Below are 20500 nucleotides of genomic sequence, written 5' to 3'. Positions count from 1 at the left end.
GGTATCCGAAGTTTCCTATGAGGGATTCTTTTAAATATTTGCCATTGATTAAGTCACGCCAGTCAAGACGGCGGAGGGTGAATTTTTTTGCTGTTAATAAAGAGTTTGTTAAAGTAATCGTTATATTCAGTGCATAATTGTGACAATTGTGCTTCTAATTGTGTTTGTTTTCAAAATCTGCAAAATTTACTGCTCGTGCTACTTCGAATTTCTCGACCTTGTCATCGCATAATTGGTTAAATTTCATCTTGTCTATTGACTTAGTCCAGTCATGTTGACTGTATATTCCGAGTTGTTGCGCGGTAAAATCTGCGTGGGTGAAGCATGTTTCAACTTCGTCAGGCGTGAAAGTTTTAACGGGGTTTCGCCCCTTAATTATGTAGGGTGTTAAGCGATATGAGTCATGGCCGTCTGCGTCGAGTGATATTTGTTGATCAAAATTTTTCGGATTTAAATGGTGCTTTAATAGACCAAAGTAAGGTCTTGCGGGTGATTTGGACTACAAATTGTAATTTGTTTTGGTAGTATATAGGAATAAGTTCGAAGCATTGATTTTCTAATACATAAAGGGGTGATGAAACAACTTTACATTGGAAGAGTGAAATTAGGTTTTGGCTTTTAAGTGTAGCGAATGTGTGTCGCTGTCCTGTGATATTATAGCCAACTAGAGGGAATTTCTGTGTCAGTAGAATGAAAGCTCTTTGTTTCAAATCGCGATCTCAGTCACAGAGTTTTTTTTAAAAATAATTAAACTTGTATGATCCATTTCGAGCAAGACTCGACTGATCATGTATTCCAGTTTAGCGTCGATCTGAACATTAGGGTGAACTGCACCAAACCAATTTTGTTTTCGGAATAATTCGTATTTTTCTGATTTGTGGTAAAACTTTGACTCTTGTGGGATGACATATCCATCACGGATATTTGCTTGCGTGTAAGGTGTTAAAGAGAGTGTTCCTTTAGGGAATATTATGTGTATGCCATCAAAGTCGGGTGACGGTTTGCCCGAGACAAAATTAAAAATTTCTCGGTATTGTATAAAAATATCTTGATATTGGGTGGCATAATATGGGCGATCTTCATTACAATTACAGAGAGGTTTTCTGAGGACCTCAAAATCTGAAAAGGCAGATTCATCATAAACGTGCTTTTGAAAACGACTAGAATACATGTGTGGCATGTGTTTGTGGCCAGAATTAGTTTCATTGTTTTCAAGTGTTTCAACGAAGTATCGTTTTTGAAATTTAATCATACGTGCGTATGATCTACGAACATCAAAAATACGGCAGTGGTTTTCGGGTTCCCAAATGACTGTGAGTTTAATAGCGTGATTTGGAGGACAGTAGCCTCGTTCTAAATCGCACTTAGTGCGAACTTTGCCATAGTACATGTGTTCTGAGGCAACATCAAATGTGAGGGTGATGTTAGTTAATTGAAGTGACCATCCTAGAGTATGATATGATTTTCGTGTTCTGGGTTTTTACCGGGACAGTTAGCCCAGTGGTTATCTGTGGCATTAGGAATCCAATTTTGATCTCGTGGATTATAGACCATGCTTCCGTGTTTTGGGAACAATCATAATGCGTGACAACAAGATCATGTGTGCCTGTTTCAGGTGTGGAGATATTATGTTGGTCAACTTTAATTGGTTGTTTTATTGGGGGTGGCCGTGAGAAGAAAAAATTGAGGTGTATGAAAATTAAATTTGTAGTGGACATGTGTAAGAAAGTCCAGAGTGTGGATTATAGAAGACAAAATATCATGCTGTGTTCTTCGTGTATCTGTCGAATTTGTATTGAGTTTCTTGACAAATAAAGGGTGATTGGTTAGTTTCAACTCTAAAGATAGGTGGTGCCGCAGCTTGTGTGTGAAAAATAATTTTGCCTTGTTCGACAACAATTTCAACAGAGAATGTGATTTTTTATATAAATAATTAAATCTGTATGATCCATTTCGAGCATGACCCGACTGATCATGTATTCGAGTTTTGCCTCGATCTGAACATTAGGGTGAACTGCATCAAACCAATTTTGTTTTCTTAATAATTCGTATTTTTCTGATTTGTGGTATAATTTTGACACTTGTGGAATGACATATCCATCACGGATATTTGCTTTCGTGTAAGGTGTTAAAGAGGTTGGTCCTCTAGGGACTATTATGTGCGTGCCATCAAATTCGGGTGACGGTTTGCCCGAGACAATTTTAAAAACTTCTCGGTATTGTAAAAAAATATCCTGATATTGGTTGGCATAATATGGGCGATCTTCATTACAATTATAGAGAGGTTTTCTGAGGACCTCAAAACCTGAAAATGCAGATTCATCATAAACGTGCTTTTGAAAACTACTAGAATACATGTGTGGCATGTGTTTGTTGCCAGAATTAGTTGCATTGTTTTCAAGTGTTTCAACGAAGTATCGTTTTGTGAAATTTAATCATACGTGCGTATGATTTACGAACATCAAAAATACGGCAGTGGTTTTCGGGTTCCCAAATGACTGTGAGTTTAATAGCGTGATTTGGAGGACAATAGCTTCGTTCTAAATCGCACTTAATGCGAACTTTGCCATAGTACATGTGTTCTGAGGCAACATCAAAGGTGAGGGTGATGTTAGTTAATTGAAGTGACCATCCTAGTGTATGATATGATACTCGTGTTCTGGGTTTTTACCGGTACAGTTAGCCCAGGGGTTATCTGTGGCATTAGGAATCCAATTAGAGTCTCGTGGATTATAGACCATGCTTCCGTGTTGGAAGTCGAAGGGTCTGTATCGGTCAAATTTAAAAACGTCTTCGTTTTTCTTCTATATTAGCTTGCCAGCGGGGGTCGACAGGTAAATTGAATTGTATCATTTGAGGAAGGTAATGGTAACTACTTATGAGACCAAAGCGTGCAAGTTCTCAACAAGCTTCAATTTCTGTGGGAAAGAGAGGTTTTTCCATATTGTTAACATACCAATTATCGTGATCAAACCTAAAACCTCTTTTGAGTGAGATTTTGTGGCAAAAACTTTCATTGTCGCTAAGTTTAGCGTGTATGGCATAAGCGCGTACTTGTAGTGTTCGAATTTGTGAAAAGGTTTGTACTTGGGCTGGGAGGATTTGAAAATCTGCTGGTTTGATCTTACATTCGCCAAATTTTATTGAGCTTATAATACTGCATACTTGTGATATGTTTTGGGGAACAATCATAATGCGTGACAACAAGATCATGTGTGCCTGTTTCAGGTGTGGAGATATTATGTTGGTCAACTTTAATTGGTTGTTTTATTGGGGATGGCCTTGAGAAGAAAAAATTGAGGGGTATGAAAATTAAATTTGTAGTGGACATGTGTAAGAAAGTCCAGAGTGTGGATTATAGAAGACAAAATATCATGCTGTGTTCTTCGTGTATCTGTCGAATTTGTATTGAGTTTCTTGACAAATAAAGGGTGATTGGTTAGTTTCAACTCTAAAGATAGGTGGTGCCGCAGCTTGTGTGTGAAAAATAATTTTGCCTTGTTCGACAACAATTTCAACAGAGAATGTGATTTTTTATATAAATAATTAAATCTGTATGATCCATTTCGAGCATGTCCCGACTGATCATGTATTCGAGTTTTGCCTCGATCTGAACATTAGGGTGAACTGCATCAAACCAATTTTGTTTTCTTAATAATTCGTATTTTTCTGATTTGTGGTATAATTTTGACACTTGTGGAATGACATATCCATCACGGATATTTGCTTTCGTGTAAGGTGTTAAAGAGGTTGGTCCTCTAGGGACTATTATGTGCGTGCCATCAAATTCGGGTGACGGCTTGCCCGAGACAATTTTAAAAACTTCTCGGTATTGTAAAAAATATCCTGATATTGGTTGGCACAATATGGGCGATCTTCATTACAATTATAGAGAGGTTTTCTGAGGACCTCAAAACCTGAAAATGCAGATTCATCATAAAAGTGCTTTTGAAAACTACTAGAATACATGTGTGGCATGTGTTTGTTGCCAGAATTAGTTGCATTGTTTTCAAGTGTTTCAACGAAGTATCGTTTTTGAAATTTAATCATACGTGCGTATGATCTACGAACATCAAAAATACGGCAGTGGTTTTCGGGTTCCCAAATGACTGTGAGTTTAATAGCGTGATTTGGAGGACAGTAGCCTCGTTCTAAATCGCACTTAGTGCGAACTTTGCCATAGTACATGTGTTCTGAGGCAACATCAAATGTGAGGGTGATGTTAGTTAATTGAAGTGACCATCCTAGTGTATGATATGATACTCGTGTTCTGGGTTTTTACCGGTACAGTTAGCCCAGGGGTTATCTGTGGCATTAGGAATCCAATTAGAGTCTCGTGGATTATAGACCATGCTTCCGTGTTGGAAGTCGAACGGTCTGTATCGGTCAAATTTAAAAACGTCTTCGTTTTTCTTCTATATTGGCTTGCCAGCGGGGGTCGACAGGTAAATGGAATTGTATCATTTGAGGAAGGTAATGGTAACTACTTATGAGACCAAAGCGTGCAAGTTCTCAACAAGCTTCAATTTCTGTGGGAAAGAGAGGTTTTTCCATATTGTTAACATACCAATTATTGTGATCAAACCTAAAACCTCTTTTGAGTGAGATTTTGTGGCAAAAACTTTCATTGTCGCTAAGTTTAGCGTGTATGGCATAAGCGCGTACTTGTAGTGTTCGAATTTGTGAAAAGGTTTGTACTTGGGCTGGGAGGATTTGAAAATCTGCTGGTTTGATCTTACATTCGCCAAATTTTATTGAGCTTATAATACTGCATACTTGTGATATGTTTTGGGGAACAATCATAATGCGTGACAACAAGATCCTGTGTGCCTGTTTTAGGTGTGGAGATATTATGTTGGTCAACTTTAATTGGTTGTTTTATTGGGGGTGGACTTGAGTAGAAAAAATTGAGGGGTATGAAAATTAAATTTGTAGTGGACATGTGTAAGAAAGTCCAGAGTGTGGATTATAGAAGACAAAATATCATGCTGTGTTCTTCGTGTATCTGTCGAATTTGTATTGAGTTTCTTGACAAATAAAGGGTGATTGGTTAGTTTCAACTCTAAAGATAGGTGGTGCTGCAGCTTGTGGGTGAAAAATAATTTTGCCTTGTTCGACAACAATTTCAACAGAGAATGTGATTTTTTATATAAATAATTAAATCTGTATGATCCATTTCGAGCATGACCCGACTGATCATGTATTCGAGTTTTGCGTCGATCTGAACATTAAGGTGAACTGCACCAAACCAATTTTGTTTTCGGAATAATTCGTATTTTTCTGATTTGTGGTATAATTTTGACTCTTTTGGGATGACATATCCATCAGGGATGTTTGCTTGCGTGTAAGGTGTTAAAGAGAGTGTTCCTTTAGGGAATATTATGTGTATGCAATCAAAGTCGGGTGACGGTTTGCCCGAGACAAAATTAAAAACTTCTCGGTATTGTATAAACATATCTTGATATTGGGTGGCATAATATTGGCGATCTTCATTACAATTGTAGAGAGGTTTTCTGAGGACCTCAAAACCTGAAAATGCAGATTCATCATAAAAGTGCTTTTGAAAACTACTAGAATACATGTGTGGCATGTGTTTGTTGCCAGAATTAGTTTCATTGTTTTCAAGTGTTTCAACGAAGTATCGTTTTGTGAAATTTAATCATACGTGCGTATGATTTACGAACATCAAAAATACGGCAGTGGTTTTCGGGTTCCCAAATGACTGTGAGTTTAATAGCGTGATTTGGAGGACAATCGCTTCGTTCTAAATCGCACTTAATGCGAACTTTGCCATAGTACAAGTGTTCTGAGGCAACATCAACAGTGAGGGTGATGTTAGTTAATTGAAGTGACCATCCTAGTGTATGATATGATACTCGTGTTCTGGGTTTTTACCGGGACAGTTATCCCAGAGGTTATCTGTGGCATTAGGAATCCAATTATGATCTCGTGGATTATAGACCAAGCTTCCGTGTTGGAAGGCGAAGGGTCTATAACGGTCAAGTCGAAAACGGTCCTCGTTTTTCTTCTATATTAGCTTGCCAGCGGGGGTCGTCAAGTACATCGAATTTTATCATTTGAGGGCGGTAGTGGTGTTTACTTATGATACCAACGCGTGCAAGTTTTCTACAAGCTTCAATTTCTGTGGGAAAGAGAGGTTTTTTCATATTGTTAACATACCAATTATCGTGATCAAACCTAAAACCTCTTTTGAGTGAGATTTTGTTGCAAAAACTTTCATTGTCGCTGAATTTAGCGTGTATGGCATAAGCGCGTACTTCTAGTGTTCGAATTTGTGAAAACATTTGTACTTGGGCGGGGAGGATTTGAAAATCTGCTGATTTGATCTTACATTCGCCAATTTTATTGAGCTTATAATACTGCATACTTGTGATATGTTTTGGGGAACAATCATAATGTGTGACAGCAAGATCCTGTGTGCCTGTTTTCGGTGTGGAGATATTATTTTGGTCAACTTTAATTGGTTGTTTTATTGTGAGTGGACATTAAAAGATTAAATTAAGGAGTATGAAAATTAAATTTGTAGTGGACATGTGTAAGAAAGTCAAGAGTGTGGATTATGGAAGACAAAATATCCTGCTGTGTTCTTTGTGTATCTGTCGAATTTGTAGTGAATTTCTTGACAAATAAAGGGTGATGGGTTGGTTTCAACTATAAAGATAGGTGGTGCTGCAGCTTGTGGGTGAAAAGTAAGTTTGTCTCGTTCAACAACAGTTTCAACAGAGAAGGTGATTTTTGGTTGCTTTAAAAATTCGTGAGCTCGTTGTTTTTGTACAGGTGTTATCTTGTATGATTTAGATATTCTTTGTTTAGCCCAACTATGTAATTTTTCGCCGTTGTTATGGTCTCCAAAGAGGGCGGGGGGAACAATAAACTTAGGATCTAGTTTTAATTGTAGGGTTGGGTAAGTTCCTGTCGTTTTGGGTTGTTTCCCAATACAGTGGTGAGAATGTTGATCAGGTTCTGGTGAAGATGAGTTTGAGCTTAGAGTAATAATCGGCGGTGTACCCGGGAAACTGAGCGGTAGTGAAGTTTGAAACGAAGGTGATGAATTGACTATATTAAAAGAGTGGTTCCAGTTGCTTTTGACAGTAAACGTTCAATATTTGTTATTGGTCCTTGTGGCGGATTAACAAGATTATTCGCAATTTGTGATGGAGTAATTGAAGAAAAATGAGAACTAATTGGATCAGAAATAGAAGTGTCAGAAAGTAGGCTATTATCATGTGTGGTGTCGCTTATATTTGAAACAGTGTGAATTGGCTGTGGCAATTCTGAACTATGAGTTTTGTATGTGTTTGCAAAATTTATTGGTTGAGTTGAAAACTGTGGAGTGTTTGAATAATTGAGTATTTCAGGTTTTGTTGCTCGTGGAGGAGCTGGTATCAGTGTGGGTGGAGGAAGTGTTGTATTTGGGAGAAAACCAGAGTATGGCAATAAATTTTGTGTGGTTATTTGTTGGAATTGTCTTTGTTGCTGTTGTGCTTGCGTTTGGTGTTTTTGCGTTTGACTTTGATGGGAGGTATATGGAATTACCAATTGTGGGGTAAAGTGGGGGAGAGTTTCCACTAGGACGAGGTCTATCTGCAGATTTGGCAGTAGTGATGAGTATGGGTGTTCCTCAGTTTCTTGTGTTTGTGGTTTCTTAGTAAAGAGTTTAAATGATGACTTTTGGTTGTTGATTGTTTAGTCGCTTCGCTGTATGAGCAACTAGGCGTTTCTGAGACGGGGTAGCACCTGTAATAGTGTTGGATTGTTGATTAGAGGACACAATATTGTGACGATAATCTTTGGCAAGTATCGCAATAATAAACTTTTTAGTCAGTAGAGGTGGGGATAACAATTATTATCAGATAATAAGGGGGTATACAATTTCATTTGTTGTGTTGTTGGTGTGATTGTTGTTGTTTGACAAGTTGTTGATATTGCTCATCCAACCTGAGGAGTTCTTAATATATTTTATATCATACGGATAGCGTCACGATTAACGTTGTAGACAATGTCTTTATAGAGAATTTCAGAAAGTTTTGGTGTTGCTTGTGGTGGAAAAATTGGGAGATAAAAAAAACAATGTGTTCGTTATTGAAGTCTCTAATATAGAAGACCCAGTCACAACAAGGGTGTGAATATAATTCTGAAGATAAATTCTGGTGAAGATTGTAAAAGATATCTTGAAAGCGGATTTGTTTAGGCCTCAAATTTTGAATATATCTAAATGTATCCGCGTAAGGTGTTCTTTTAAACAATACTTCTAGTCTGTGTTGAGAAGTTATTTGTATACCTGGTGAAGTTTGTCGAGAAGGATGCTTTCAGTGCTGTGAGACTGAAAAGGAGTAGTTGATTGTTGTGGTTGCCTCCGTGAGAAGAACAGTTTAGAGCTTCTGTGAGCTGTTGTTTTTGTGCTGTGATAGCAGAGGTCGAAGATTGCAACGATTCGTACTGTGAGACAGTTCTTATAGTTAAGGAGGAAAGAGTGAAAATTTGAATTTAAAACTTAGAGAAAAGAGAGATTTTTCTAAGTTTAGAAATAGGAGAGTGAAAGAGAGAAGTTCTAAAGAGTTAAGTTTAGAGAATATTCGAGAAAGAAGAGAGAAGAGAGAAGCAAATAGTTTTGGAGAGCGGTGGGATGAGAAGTGATTTTAGTCGATATGATTTCCCCGGACCACGACTTTTTATTTGGTTGCAAAAAGTTGTCGAGTCATATCTTGGCAAATAAATGAGATTAGGGAATTGTTCCCAGACCGAGCTGTGGGTCGGTTATTAACTTAGTTTTTAGTTAATTTCTTTTTTATTATTATCGTGGGGAATGGTCTGTATTTCCTTCTTTTCATTTCCTGATGGAGCGGTTTGTTTTTGTGGTTCTGCTAGAGTAGCAGGTGAAGAGATAGTCCGTGTGATTTGTTTACTATACTAAGGGGTTAAATTAATTTTGCCAGTGAAAGTAATTGTATTACGGGGGATAGGGGTGAAGGAACGATGGAAAGAGAACGACGGAATTGTGTTTTTATTGGAATTATATTTACTAGCCATTTAGCGTGTTAAGCTAAATTGTGTATAGAGGAGTGATCTGGTGTGTATCTAATAGTGAAGTGTATATGTATTTAGATGTTCGTTGTTCGTGAAGCCGAAGTTTTTTATTGTGGTATAAAGTCTCTGTAGCCTTTTATTGGTTGTCGTCGAAAACGATTGTTTCTTGTAGTGTAGTTTTCCGAAGTGTTTTCGGTTGTTTCAGACGGGTTACAAGGTAGTTGGGTGAAGGTCATTTGTGGATGGTATGTTTGGATTTTCTAGACTGAACGAGACAGACTTAAACTTGGTAATCGTCGGCTTTTTAGGATGAAGTTTTAAAAGGGAATTATCCGAGAAGTATTTCTCCATTTGTTCTTGAACGAAAAGTTCTTTCGGATAATATGGTACTATATTACCTCTATGACGGGTGATTTGTTTACCAGAAAAGTCTTCTAGTTTGTAGGTAACTAATGCGGGAGTATCAATAATTTTGTAAGTTCCGACCTTTTGTGGTTGGATCTTTTTTGATACTCCGATTTGTGTGGCTTCTTTAATTACGACCAAAACATAAGTGTGAATTTTAAGGGGTTGTGCCGTTTCAAAACGGCGATTTATAAATGTTCGTAAATGTTTGTTTTGGTTTAATTAATTGTGTACTTCAGTATAAACTTCAGAGTGTATCTTTCCACGATTGAGGAACCAAGGCGGAAAGGTTATTTTTTGTAACTTTTTATTTTGGGGGTGATGACCTAAGTGGTCAGTATGTGTATGGTTAGGTAAAGAATTACAAGGTGAATATTCTGTGGGTTTACCGTTCCCTAAGCCGTCTGTAGTGGAAGATAGATTGAACATTATGGGTTTCTTTGGTTTTTTTGATCAAATACAAGTTCATATGGTGAAAGATTCATATTGGTCCTAACTTTTGAATTGAATGCAAACGGAATTACTTTTACTTTTTGCGACCACGTGTCATATTGTGAGTCTAAGACTTTGCGATGAAATGTATTCAATTGGCGATTACTGTTTGCAACGAGTCCATTAGACCACGGTGCATATGGTGTACGTGGTTTAAATTGTACATTATATGTACGGCAGAAATGTAAAAATTTTCCATTAATATATTCATTTCCATTATCTGTTACCAAAATATCGAGTATTCCGAATTTGACGGTCCAATGGTCAAATAATATTGCGAGTGTGTGAGCGGCATCATTTTTGGGTGAAGGGTGGAGTACAACATAGTGCGTAAATGCGTCTACAATAACATAGACGTAAGAGTTCCCATCAGAACCTTTTGTGTCCATTGAAATACGACGATTGAAGTGTGGTGAAACTTCTAAAAATGGTTGTTGTGGTGCCATTAAGAGGTTTGGCATGGATTTGCTAGTTTCACAATTCAAGCAATCTTGTGTAAGTATTGCAATCCATGTATTAATATTCGGCAGATAGTAATTTTCTGTGACTGCTGCGTGTGTTTTTTCCCGACCAGTGTGTCCTGAAAGATCATGAGAGTGTGCTTTATAAGAGATGACTAGGTGAAGAGAGAGTGGTAGACAAATTTTCGGTGAAGTTGTTTCTTGTATGTAATACAAGAGATTATTACTTTCGTTAATGCTTAAATTTTGGAAACAACTATAAGAGTGTAGTAATACTATATTCGCTCGTATAGTTAGTGAAAGGGTTTGGGGGGAAATTTTGTTGAGCTTCCAAAGTAGAATTTGTCTGAGAACTGGGTCTTGTTGTTGCGCTTCATAGAGAAGCATATCATTTATCTCTGTTTGTTCTTCGTAGAAGTAATTCTAGAGGATTGGAGATTTTGGGGATAAAATCATCCATTGCTGAGAGTGAAAACTTTATAGTATTTATTAATTCGGCATAATTTGCATCGTGATTAAATTGTGTGAAGGTTTCTGTTTTATTTGTGTTTAGAGTAACATCCGTGTGTTGTATGATTGGGTAAATTTCTAGGAGTGAGCAGTTAATTTTAAAGTGTTGTATTTTGTTGGTGTATATTATCCAAGGGTTTTGCTTTGGTCTGAAACTCGTGATATGAAACCGGAAGATAAAGGTCATTTTCTAACTGTACTTTGAAAAAAATGTCTTTAATCTGTAGATAGATTGGAAAGTGTGGTGATTCTACATGGCTGTTTGAAGATATTGGATTAATTTTTTTTTTTGATACAGCGTAGTGACACTGTATGGGGTGTGTATTTTGATTGTGTGTTATAAAGAATTCAATTGAATCGGGTATTTCAACTGTGTCGAGGCGGTGTTCGTCTTGTGTTTTAGCCGTTAGTGAGCGACTTAGCAAGTCTGGAAGTGAAAGGTTTTTTCCTTCTGTCCAAACTATGTGTAAGTTTGGAAATTTCATTAGAATTAGTTGAAATTTATAAACTCTCTTTTTTTTGTTTATTCTTCTGTGTGAATGAGAATAAAAATGGTTTTTGATCAGTGTATAATATTATTGGGTGTTTAGATCCTTGGATGAGGAACTCGTGCTCTGAGAGTTCATTGATGATAGAGGAACATTCACGAAGAATGGTGGAAAGTCTAAGTTCTATGCTTGAAAATTGATTTTTTTGAAGAAGTGCAGCTCCAATGCCATAGTTAGAGGATATAAAAGAGTTTTTCTGAGTTAAGGATCGCAAGGCGGAGTGTTTGGTCCGTAAGTTCCTTCTTCACTCTTTCAAATGTTTGTTGTAACTCAGGAGTCCATATAAAATCTGTTGTATCACGTAGTTGCAGATAAAAACGGTCTGAGAATGACTTGTAGGTTATATATATATTTTGAAGTAAAAATGATAAATCCTACATAATTTTGAACTTCTTTTTTATTTTTGGGTGGTTGTAACTTTAAAAATCCGTCTATTTTTGATTTAAGTGAAAGAGTGTGATTATTTTGAATTTGATGTCCTGAAAATTTAACTGAGTCTAAGAAAAAGAAAGACTTATCTGGAGCGGTTTTGAGGTTTTCGTTTTGTAGAATATTGTGATATTGATCGAGTGTTTGTAACATTGTGTCTGTTGTTGTATCTTGGATGAAAACATCAACAAGATAAGTAATTATTTTGTTTTTCCTAATGAGTGGTTTGAAAATGCTGCTCTTAAAGAATGAGAAAGCTGCTGGGCCAATAGAAATACCATAGAACAGAGGTTTATACAATATTGATGTCCAGCAATTACAAAATTTGTGTGCCCTTGTGATGGTTTATCAAGTGACATTTGGTTAAGTGCACTTTTCATATCGGCTATAGAAAATATTGGTCCCTTAATTCGGGGTTTGGTTTGGTTTGGTTCTATGGGCACACTACATTTGGTTTCGTCAATCATTGTATTTAATTGACGAGCATCTAGGAGGATTTTGAGTGATTCTCCTTTTTAAGGATGATTACAGGGATAAAAAAATGTATTTCCGGTAGTTAGAGAGTCTGTATTTACGGGTGCTATGATGTCAAAATGTGTTAAGATGTCGAATAAGTGTTGTATTCTATCTTGTAATTGGAGTGGAATGAGGGTAGCTGTTTGTTTTTTAAAGATAGCGGTTGCTTTTAGGGGAAAGTTTAGTTCTACTTTAATTTCCCCAACATTTGGAGGTTGCATAGCATTTTTTAAACTGTGCGAGAAGTTGTGCTGATTTTTCAAATTGTGTTTGTGTTAGTTTTGTGTGTTCAAAGTTAAACATGGTCAGAAATTCTTTATCTGTTTCTGTGAATTTTGAGACGCCAAGTGGTATGGTGAATTTTTCTGTTGTGATTTATATTCACGTTCTTATTGTTTATTAAGGTTTAAACAACAGAATTTTTTTAAGTGCTTCTGACGTACCTTGTGTGAGGTAATTTCAAGTAAAAGCATCCATGAATTCTGTGAGTTCAATTATGCGATATCTTGTGGTTTGATAGTCATTGAGTGAAACATCTTGTTGTGCATATCCAATTATTCACTTTACGAGTATTAGAGGGTGATTCAAGGAGTTTTGTATTAGTATTTGGATAAATGACGACAGCGTTATTCGAGATTATTTATATCCATTATAGAGAAGAACATGTTTTTTCGTAGTGGTATGAATGAAAAGCCAGATACATAAAGGACAGTACCATTTGCATTTTTATTCTTACATTCATATGCGGTTAAAGAATAAGTTAAAATTCGGTGTTGAGAAGGTGCAAAGTATATCGAATGATCTCCATTTACTGGAAGTAATCGTGAATAGTACAGGGGAGGTTAAATTGAAGAGCCTTAAAACTTTAGTGACTTTGTATCATTATTATCTTTGATCTCAAGTGTATCAATTGAACTTTTTTTGAATCGACATGTTTTTCTAGGAAAGGTGTACCTAGAATATTAAATTTTGTGTTTGATACATGAAAAGTGAAGGTAAATGAAGTGTTTTTGACAGTTCGACTCTCGGTTACGTCTGGATATAGCGTAAGTTTTATTGTACCATTTGACTGTATTTTAGAATTATTTGCTGCTGAGAGAACAAATGTTGTTAGTTTTAATTGTAATTTGTGGTAATCTTTGATTTCATTCCAAGTGTCAGTATTTAATATTTTAAGTGTTGCACCAGAGTCTAGTAGAAAATCTATTTTTAGAAACCGTTTTCTTATGATCGGGCGCGGGCGTTTGTTGTGTTTACATTGCAAGTGGGTGTACCCATATATTGTTTTTACAGGAGGTAGAAAAAAAGTGTTCTTCTGTTAGAGTTTTTCATTCCTCCTGGCAATTGAAATATTCATCTTGGGTATCCTGGCTTAGTTCTAAAATTAAATCATTAAACTGTTGCTCGAGTAGTGTTTCCTCGGAGACATTTGATGTGTCTGTACTTTCAGTATTGGACGCAGTGTTGTCCTTGATTGTTGTTCTTGAGTATTGTTCTTGATCTAGTAATGAATTAATGTGATTCATGGCATTACGAAGTCTATTTCGTGAGAACTGTCGTTGTGATTTATATTCACGTTCTTATTGTTTATTAAGATTTAAACAACAGAATTTTTTTAAGTGCTTCTGACGTACCTTGTGTGAGGTAATTTCAAGTAAAAGCATCCATGAATTCTGTGAGTTCATTTATGCGATATCTTGTGGTTTGATAGTCATTGAGTGAAACATCTTGTTGTGCATATCCAATTATTCACTTTACGAGTGTTAGAGGGTGACTCAAGGAGTTTTGTATTAGTATTTGGATAAATGACTGACAGGGTTATTCGAGATTATTTATATCCATTATAGAGAAGAACATGTTTTTTCGTAGTGGTATGAATGAAAAGCCAGATACATAAAGGACAGTACCATTTGCATTTTTATTCTTACATTCATATGCGGTTAAAGAATAAGTTAAAATTCGGTGTTGAGAAGGTGCAAAGTATATCGAATGATCTCCATTTACTGGAAGTAATCGTGAATAGTACAGGGGAGGTTAAATTGAAGAGCAATAAAACTTTAGTGATTTTGTATCATTATTATCTTTGATCTCAAGTTTATCAATTGAACTTTTTTTGAATCGACATGTTTTTCTAGGAAAGGTGTACCTAGAATATTAAATTTTGTGTTTGATACATGAAAAGTGAAGGTAAATGAAGTGTTTTTGACAGTTCGACTCTCGGTTACGTCTGGATATAGCGTAAGTTTTATTGTTACATTTGACTGTATTTTAGAATTATTTGCTGCTGAGAGAACAAATGTTGTTGCTTTTAATTGTAATTTGTGGTATTCTTTGATTTCATTCCAAGTGTCAGTATTTAATATTTTAAATGTTGCACCAGAGTCTAGTAGAAAATCTATTTGTAGAAACCGTTTTCTTATGATCGGGCGCGAGCGTTTGTTGTGTTTACATTGCAAGCGGGTGTACCCATATATTGTTTTTACAGGAGGTAGAAAAAATGTATTCTTCTGTTAGAGTTTTTCATTCCTCCTGGCAATTGAAATATTCATCTTGGGTATCCTGGCTTAGTTCTAAAATTAAATCATTAAACTGTTGCTCGAGGAGTGTTTCCTCGGAGACATTTGATGTGTCTGTACTTTCAGTATTGGACGCAGTGTTGTCCTTGATTGTTGTTCTTGAGTATTGTTCTTGATCTAGTAATGAATTAATGTGATTCCTGGCATTACGAAGTCTATTTCGTGAGAACTGTCGTTGTGATTTATATTCACGTTCTAATTGTTTATTAAGATTTAAACAACAGAATTTTTTAACTGCTTCTGACGTACCTTGTGTGAGGTAATTTCAAGTAAAAGCATCCATGAATTCTGTGATTTCATTTATGCGATATCTTGTGGTTTGATAGTCATTGAGTGAAACATCTTGTTGTGCATATCCAATTATTCACTTTACGAGTGTTAGAGGGTGATTTTAGGAGTTTTGTATTAGTATTTGGATAAATGACTGACAGGGTTATTCGAGATTATTTATATCCATTATAGAGAAGAACATGTTTTTTCGTAGTGGTATGAATGAAAAGCCAGATACATAAAGGACAGTACCATTTGCATTTTTATTCTTACATTCATATGCGGTTAAAGAATAAGTTAAAATTCGGTGTTGAGAAGGTGCAAAGTATATCGAATGATCTCCATTTACTGGAAGGAATCGTGAACAGTACAGGGGAGGTTAAATTGAAGAGCCATAAAACTTTAGTGACTTTGTATCATTATTATCTTTGATCTCAAGTGTATCAATTGAACTTTTTTTGAATCGACATGTTTTTCTAGGAAAGGTGTACCTAGAATATTAAATTTTGTGTTTGATACTTGAAAAGTGAAGGTAAATGAAGTGTTTTTGACAGTTCGACTCTCGGTTACGTCTGGATATAGCGTAAGTTTTATTGTACCATTTGACTGTATTTTAGAATTTTTTTGCTGCTGAGAGAACAAATGTTGTTGCTTTTAATTGTAATTTAGGGTATTCTTTGATTTCATTCCAACTGTCAGTATTTAATATTTTAAGTGTTGCACCAGAGTCTAGTAGAAAATCTATTTGTATAAACCGTTTTCTTATGATCGGGCGTTTGTTGTGTTTACATTGCAAGTGGGTGTACCCATATATTGTTTTTACAGGAGGTAGAAAAAATATATTCTTCTGTTAGAGTTTTTCATTCCTCCTGGCAATTGAAATATTCATCTTGGGTATCATGGCTTAGTTCTAAAATTAAATAATTAAACTGTTGCTCGAGGAGTGTTTCCTCGGAGACATTTGATGTGTCTGTACTTTCAGTATTGGAAGCAGTGTTATCCTTGATTGTTGTTCTTGAGTATTGTTTTTGATCTAGTAATGAATTAATGTGATTCCTGGCATTACGAAGTCTATTTCGTGAGAACCGTCGTTGTGAGCGAATTCCGTCTCGGCTATAGTGAGGTGATTGTGGTCTGGAATTTTATTGGGAATTATTTTGAGAATTTGGTGTGGGTATGTTGAACCGTTTCTACTCGGTGGTTTAAAATTGCTATTCCCATAGTAGGGTTTTGAGTTATTTTGTGAGAACTAATTTGGACTTCTGTGTCTAGAATTTTTTCGGTGTTCTCTGCTATTGTTGCGAGAGCGATGTGAAAACGGTAGTGGTTTACTTGGCATGTTTTTCGATGTGACTTGTCTGTTGGGAAGATTTTGATTGCCTTTCATTGCTTGATTAAATGTTTGTTTTGGAAACTAGGTTTATCATATGTTTTGTATACATTTTTTCAAAGCACATAGAAATACTATGTCCTGAGCGTGAATATTTTTTGCAAAATTTTGGGAAAAGTGGTTTTCCTTTAAAGTTAGGATCATTTGAGTACCTATGTCGTACTACCTTTCTCCCGTGAGCAATATCTTGTTCCATTGTGTGTATATCATCTACTGTGAGGTTATCTATCTCAAGAGAGAAATTATTAATTGAGGGTGAAAGAGTGGAGTTTGTGATTAATTTGTGTCGGTCAATATGTGATCTTGTAATATCTTCTTGGTGTTTTTTTTCGACCAGTTGTGCAAATGGGAGTTGTGGTTCCAGTGCGGTTGATTTCGTGATTTGCAAAATTTTTAAGTGATATTCTAGCTAGTTGTGGATCGAGTGCTTTGACGAGTGCGTCATTCATTTGTGCAATTCGCATAGCTGGGGCGATGTTAACATATGCTTTTCTAGTCATTTGTTCTAATTTCGCTTGTGTTTGCGATTGTTGGTTATCAATTGTTTTCTGGAATTCACGGCACACCGCCTGCCAGTTCTTTTTTATATCCAGTGGTAGGTGTGAATACCAATGTTGTGCTGGTCCTATTAGGGCCGTTTGGATCAATGCAATTCGTTTCAAGACCCAGGCTTCATGATATGGTGAATCAGTCTGCCCTGGTCCTGCTGTCATTGCCATAATTGCTGTTAAATCTTTTAAAAAATCTTTTGTTGTATAGGTAGGATCAGTACCATCAAACGGTCCTAAAGACTGTTGCATTGGTACCGAGCCGCCTAGATAGGGATACATCATCTGTGTACGGACTACAGGTGATGGCGTTTGTGTAGACGCCGCTTGTAAATAATAGGGAGTCAGTGCGTTTGTATTCTGTTGTGCATTTTGTGAATTTAGTTGTCTAACAATATTTACTAATGGTTGTGGGGTGATTTGAATATTTTCGTTGGTCCCATGTGTAGGTTGGGTTAAATTTTTAAGAATAATGGTTTTGGTGTTAAAGTGTGCGGAGTTTTGTCCGTGTAGACGTGGTAGAGGTGTGTTTACTTTCAGTAATATTGGTAAAGTTGTATTTAATGAATCTCAATTTTGTGTCAATTGAGTCGAGTTCGCAGGTTGTCTGTGTTGGTGATTTTGATAAAAATGCATGTTATCGGTGGTATTGGTAGTAGAAATATTATTAGTGTTAATATTGTTGTTATGCTGGTTATAATTTTGGTCATTATCCTCAAGACCAATTAGTGTGTTCACCGTATGTGCTGAAAAGAGTGTTCCATCATCTAACAAGGTTAAGTTGAAGTCTGTTTCAGTAGTTTCGTTCATACGGTTTTCCGATTGTTGAGGATGGATTAGTATATCCATTTTTTCAATTGGTTTAGCTTCGAGAGAAGTATTTAGTTTTCTGGAATGTTTGTACTATCAAATGGTTTTGTTTCCACATTATAAATTTTAATTTCAAAATTATGGTGGTTAATGGATAATTCTTGAACGGTTTCAGATTGTTTTTCCGGAAAGTTTACAAAATTATGTGCGAATCAACTTGGGTCATAAATATAGTAGAGTGTTTCTGGCAATTTAGGTATTATTCGTGGGTAGATTTCTGTTTCTATTAATTTTGTGGCTGGAAAGATGTGTCTTACCAGACTTTTCCAAAATCTGTGTAAATACCAAGCTAAAAGTGTGAGAGAATGAAAAATCTCTTCTTCATTTAAGTCTGCATCTGTAACAGAGCTTATATATATTTTCAGAAGGTGAGTGAATCCTTCTGTTTCCTGTCTAGCAATTTTGTGGCCGCTTTCTTTTCGAGAGTGTAAAGCATTAGCATTAAGTGTAGATGCAAGGCGTTTAAGAAATTCAAAAGAAGACTTCCTAAATATTCCTTCTGTATCCGAAGGCTGTATTTCGGACCATACTCCGTTAAGCAATTCAAATAGTGTGTCTGATAGTGGGTGAAATAGAGTATCGTATGTTAACGAGATATATTTGTTTGTGAATGGATCACAAATAAAAAGAACTAAGCCTTTTGTGAGTTGAGCTCCGTAAATTTCAACTAAGTATGAAAGAAGGGCGGTTTGTGAAAGAAGGGCGGTTCGGAAGAAGGGCGGTTCAACTAAGTATGAAAGAAGGGCGGTTCTGTGATGCCTTTTCTGGTAAAGAGAGAATAGATTGTTGTTTTACTGCGAAGTAGTGATATTTGAGCGGTTTTGCTGTATTTAAGAGTTTATTTAACTCATCTTGGTGTTGGTAGTGTTTAACTTCAAAGGGTAGAATTTCGCGTGTTAAGCGTCTGTTGTGTTGAGTGAGAACTGCGAGTTGTAACTCATCCGAGTGTGTCGGTATATTAGAGGAAGGATGATCAGTGTGATGATCCATTTTATTTTTTTATTAATATGTATTTTAATAATTTTGTTTTTTTGGGGTTGTGTTCCCCTTTTTCTTTAGTTTTAAATAAATAAAAAGTAAAAAACTATGTAGTCTATTTCTAAGTTTTTTTTCTCAAGAGAGAAAAGGGGGTTTTGTGTAAGTTCTTTCTACAGTTAACTCACTGGTCGCACCAGTTAAGGCAGACCCGATGTGGGCTCCTTTTACAGCCTTAAAGTATAAAGAGCTAGGGCTACCTATTTCTGCGCGCGAAGTAGACTTACCTATATCTCTAAGACTAACCGACTCTGTAAAACACTGAGAGTAGACTTCTATTATTCCGGTGGTTAAGAAGTATAGCACCGGAGTCAATGGTATACACATGGTGTATCTAACTAATAAACTGACTGCAGTTAGTTCAGTTTTCTCTATATAAAAGAGAATAGTGTCTTCATAGTCTCTGATTGGTTGAAGGTGTACATTCAGTATTTCTACTGCTACAATACAGAGTTACTTAAGCTCATGTATAACTTTTTTCCACTTTCATAAAAATCTTTTGTTTTTTGACTTTGAAAAATTTTTCAGATATAAAAATTTTTTTGAGTGTTCAAGTTTTCACTCTGCAGGAATTCAGTGGGTACATTTTTAAGACTTAAACAGTTATATTTTTGTAAGATATTATCAAATTTTGTACCCTCATAATTGTTCTCTACGTAAAAGTGATAACATTTGCTAAGATCGGATAATCTGAGTTGAGGTGGGAGAAATATGAACCACCTGATCCAGACAAAATTCGCCGTGAATAGACAATCTTGACGACAAACTGCCCATGACTCAAATTATCGCGAATTTATACCTCGAAAAAAGATGTAAGATTAGGGGTAATCGGGGGAATTAGTACCAATTTCCCTCAAAATTCTTACATCATTTTGGGGGGTAATGGGGTGCTGCGATGCAAGACTGGGGTATAATGGGGGTATTTTTGAGGGGTAAAATGCGCAACCAGGGCGACCAAAAGGATAATCTAGACCATGCAACTGAGACGTTAAATTTCCATTCATATTTCCACCACCTCACCCCGGTAAAGGCCGTCTTGCACAATCGGAGTCAGGCGATGCGAGGATCTGATGAAATCTGAAAAGACACCCCAGGTTGAGGTCCCAGATAGAAAGTCGATATGTCACGACCGAAATGAGCGCACGACGGGGGTGTCGTGCGTTCAAACTTACATAGTTTGGAAACACGAAGAACGCTCGAAAGTCTGGACATGAACGCACGAATAGTCTAATGAACGCACTAAAGGTCTGATAAACGCACGAAAGTCTTATCATGAACGCAAGAAAGATCATCTTAGTGCGATATCCCACCCTTCTGACAAAGCTCTCATATATCACAAAGCGAACCATTTTTGGACAATTTTTTACTAATTGTTTTTGCATAACCCTTCCTTTTGAAAACC

This window comes from Convolutriloba macropyga, chromosome 3 (assembly GCF_964194025.1).
Source record: "Convolutriloba macropyga chromosome 3, txConMacr16.3, whole genome shotgun sequence".
NCBI lineage: Eukaryota > Metazoa > Xenacoelomorpha > Acoela > Convolutidae > Convolutriloba > Convolutriloba macropyga.
Note: the sequence above shows the minus strand (reverse complement) of the source record.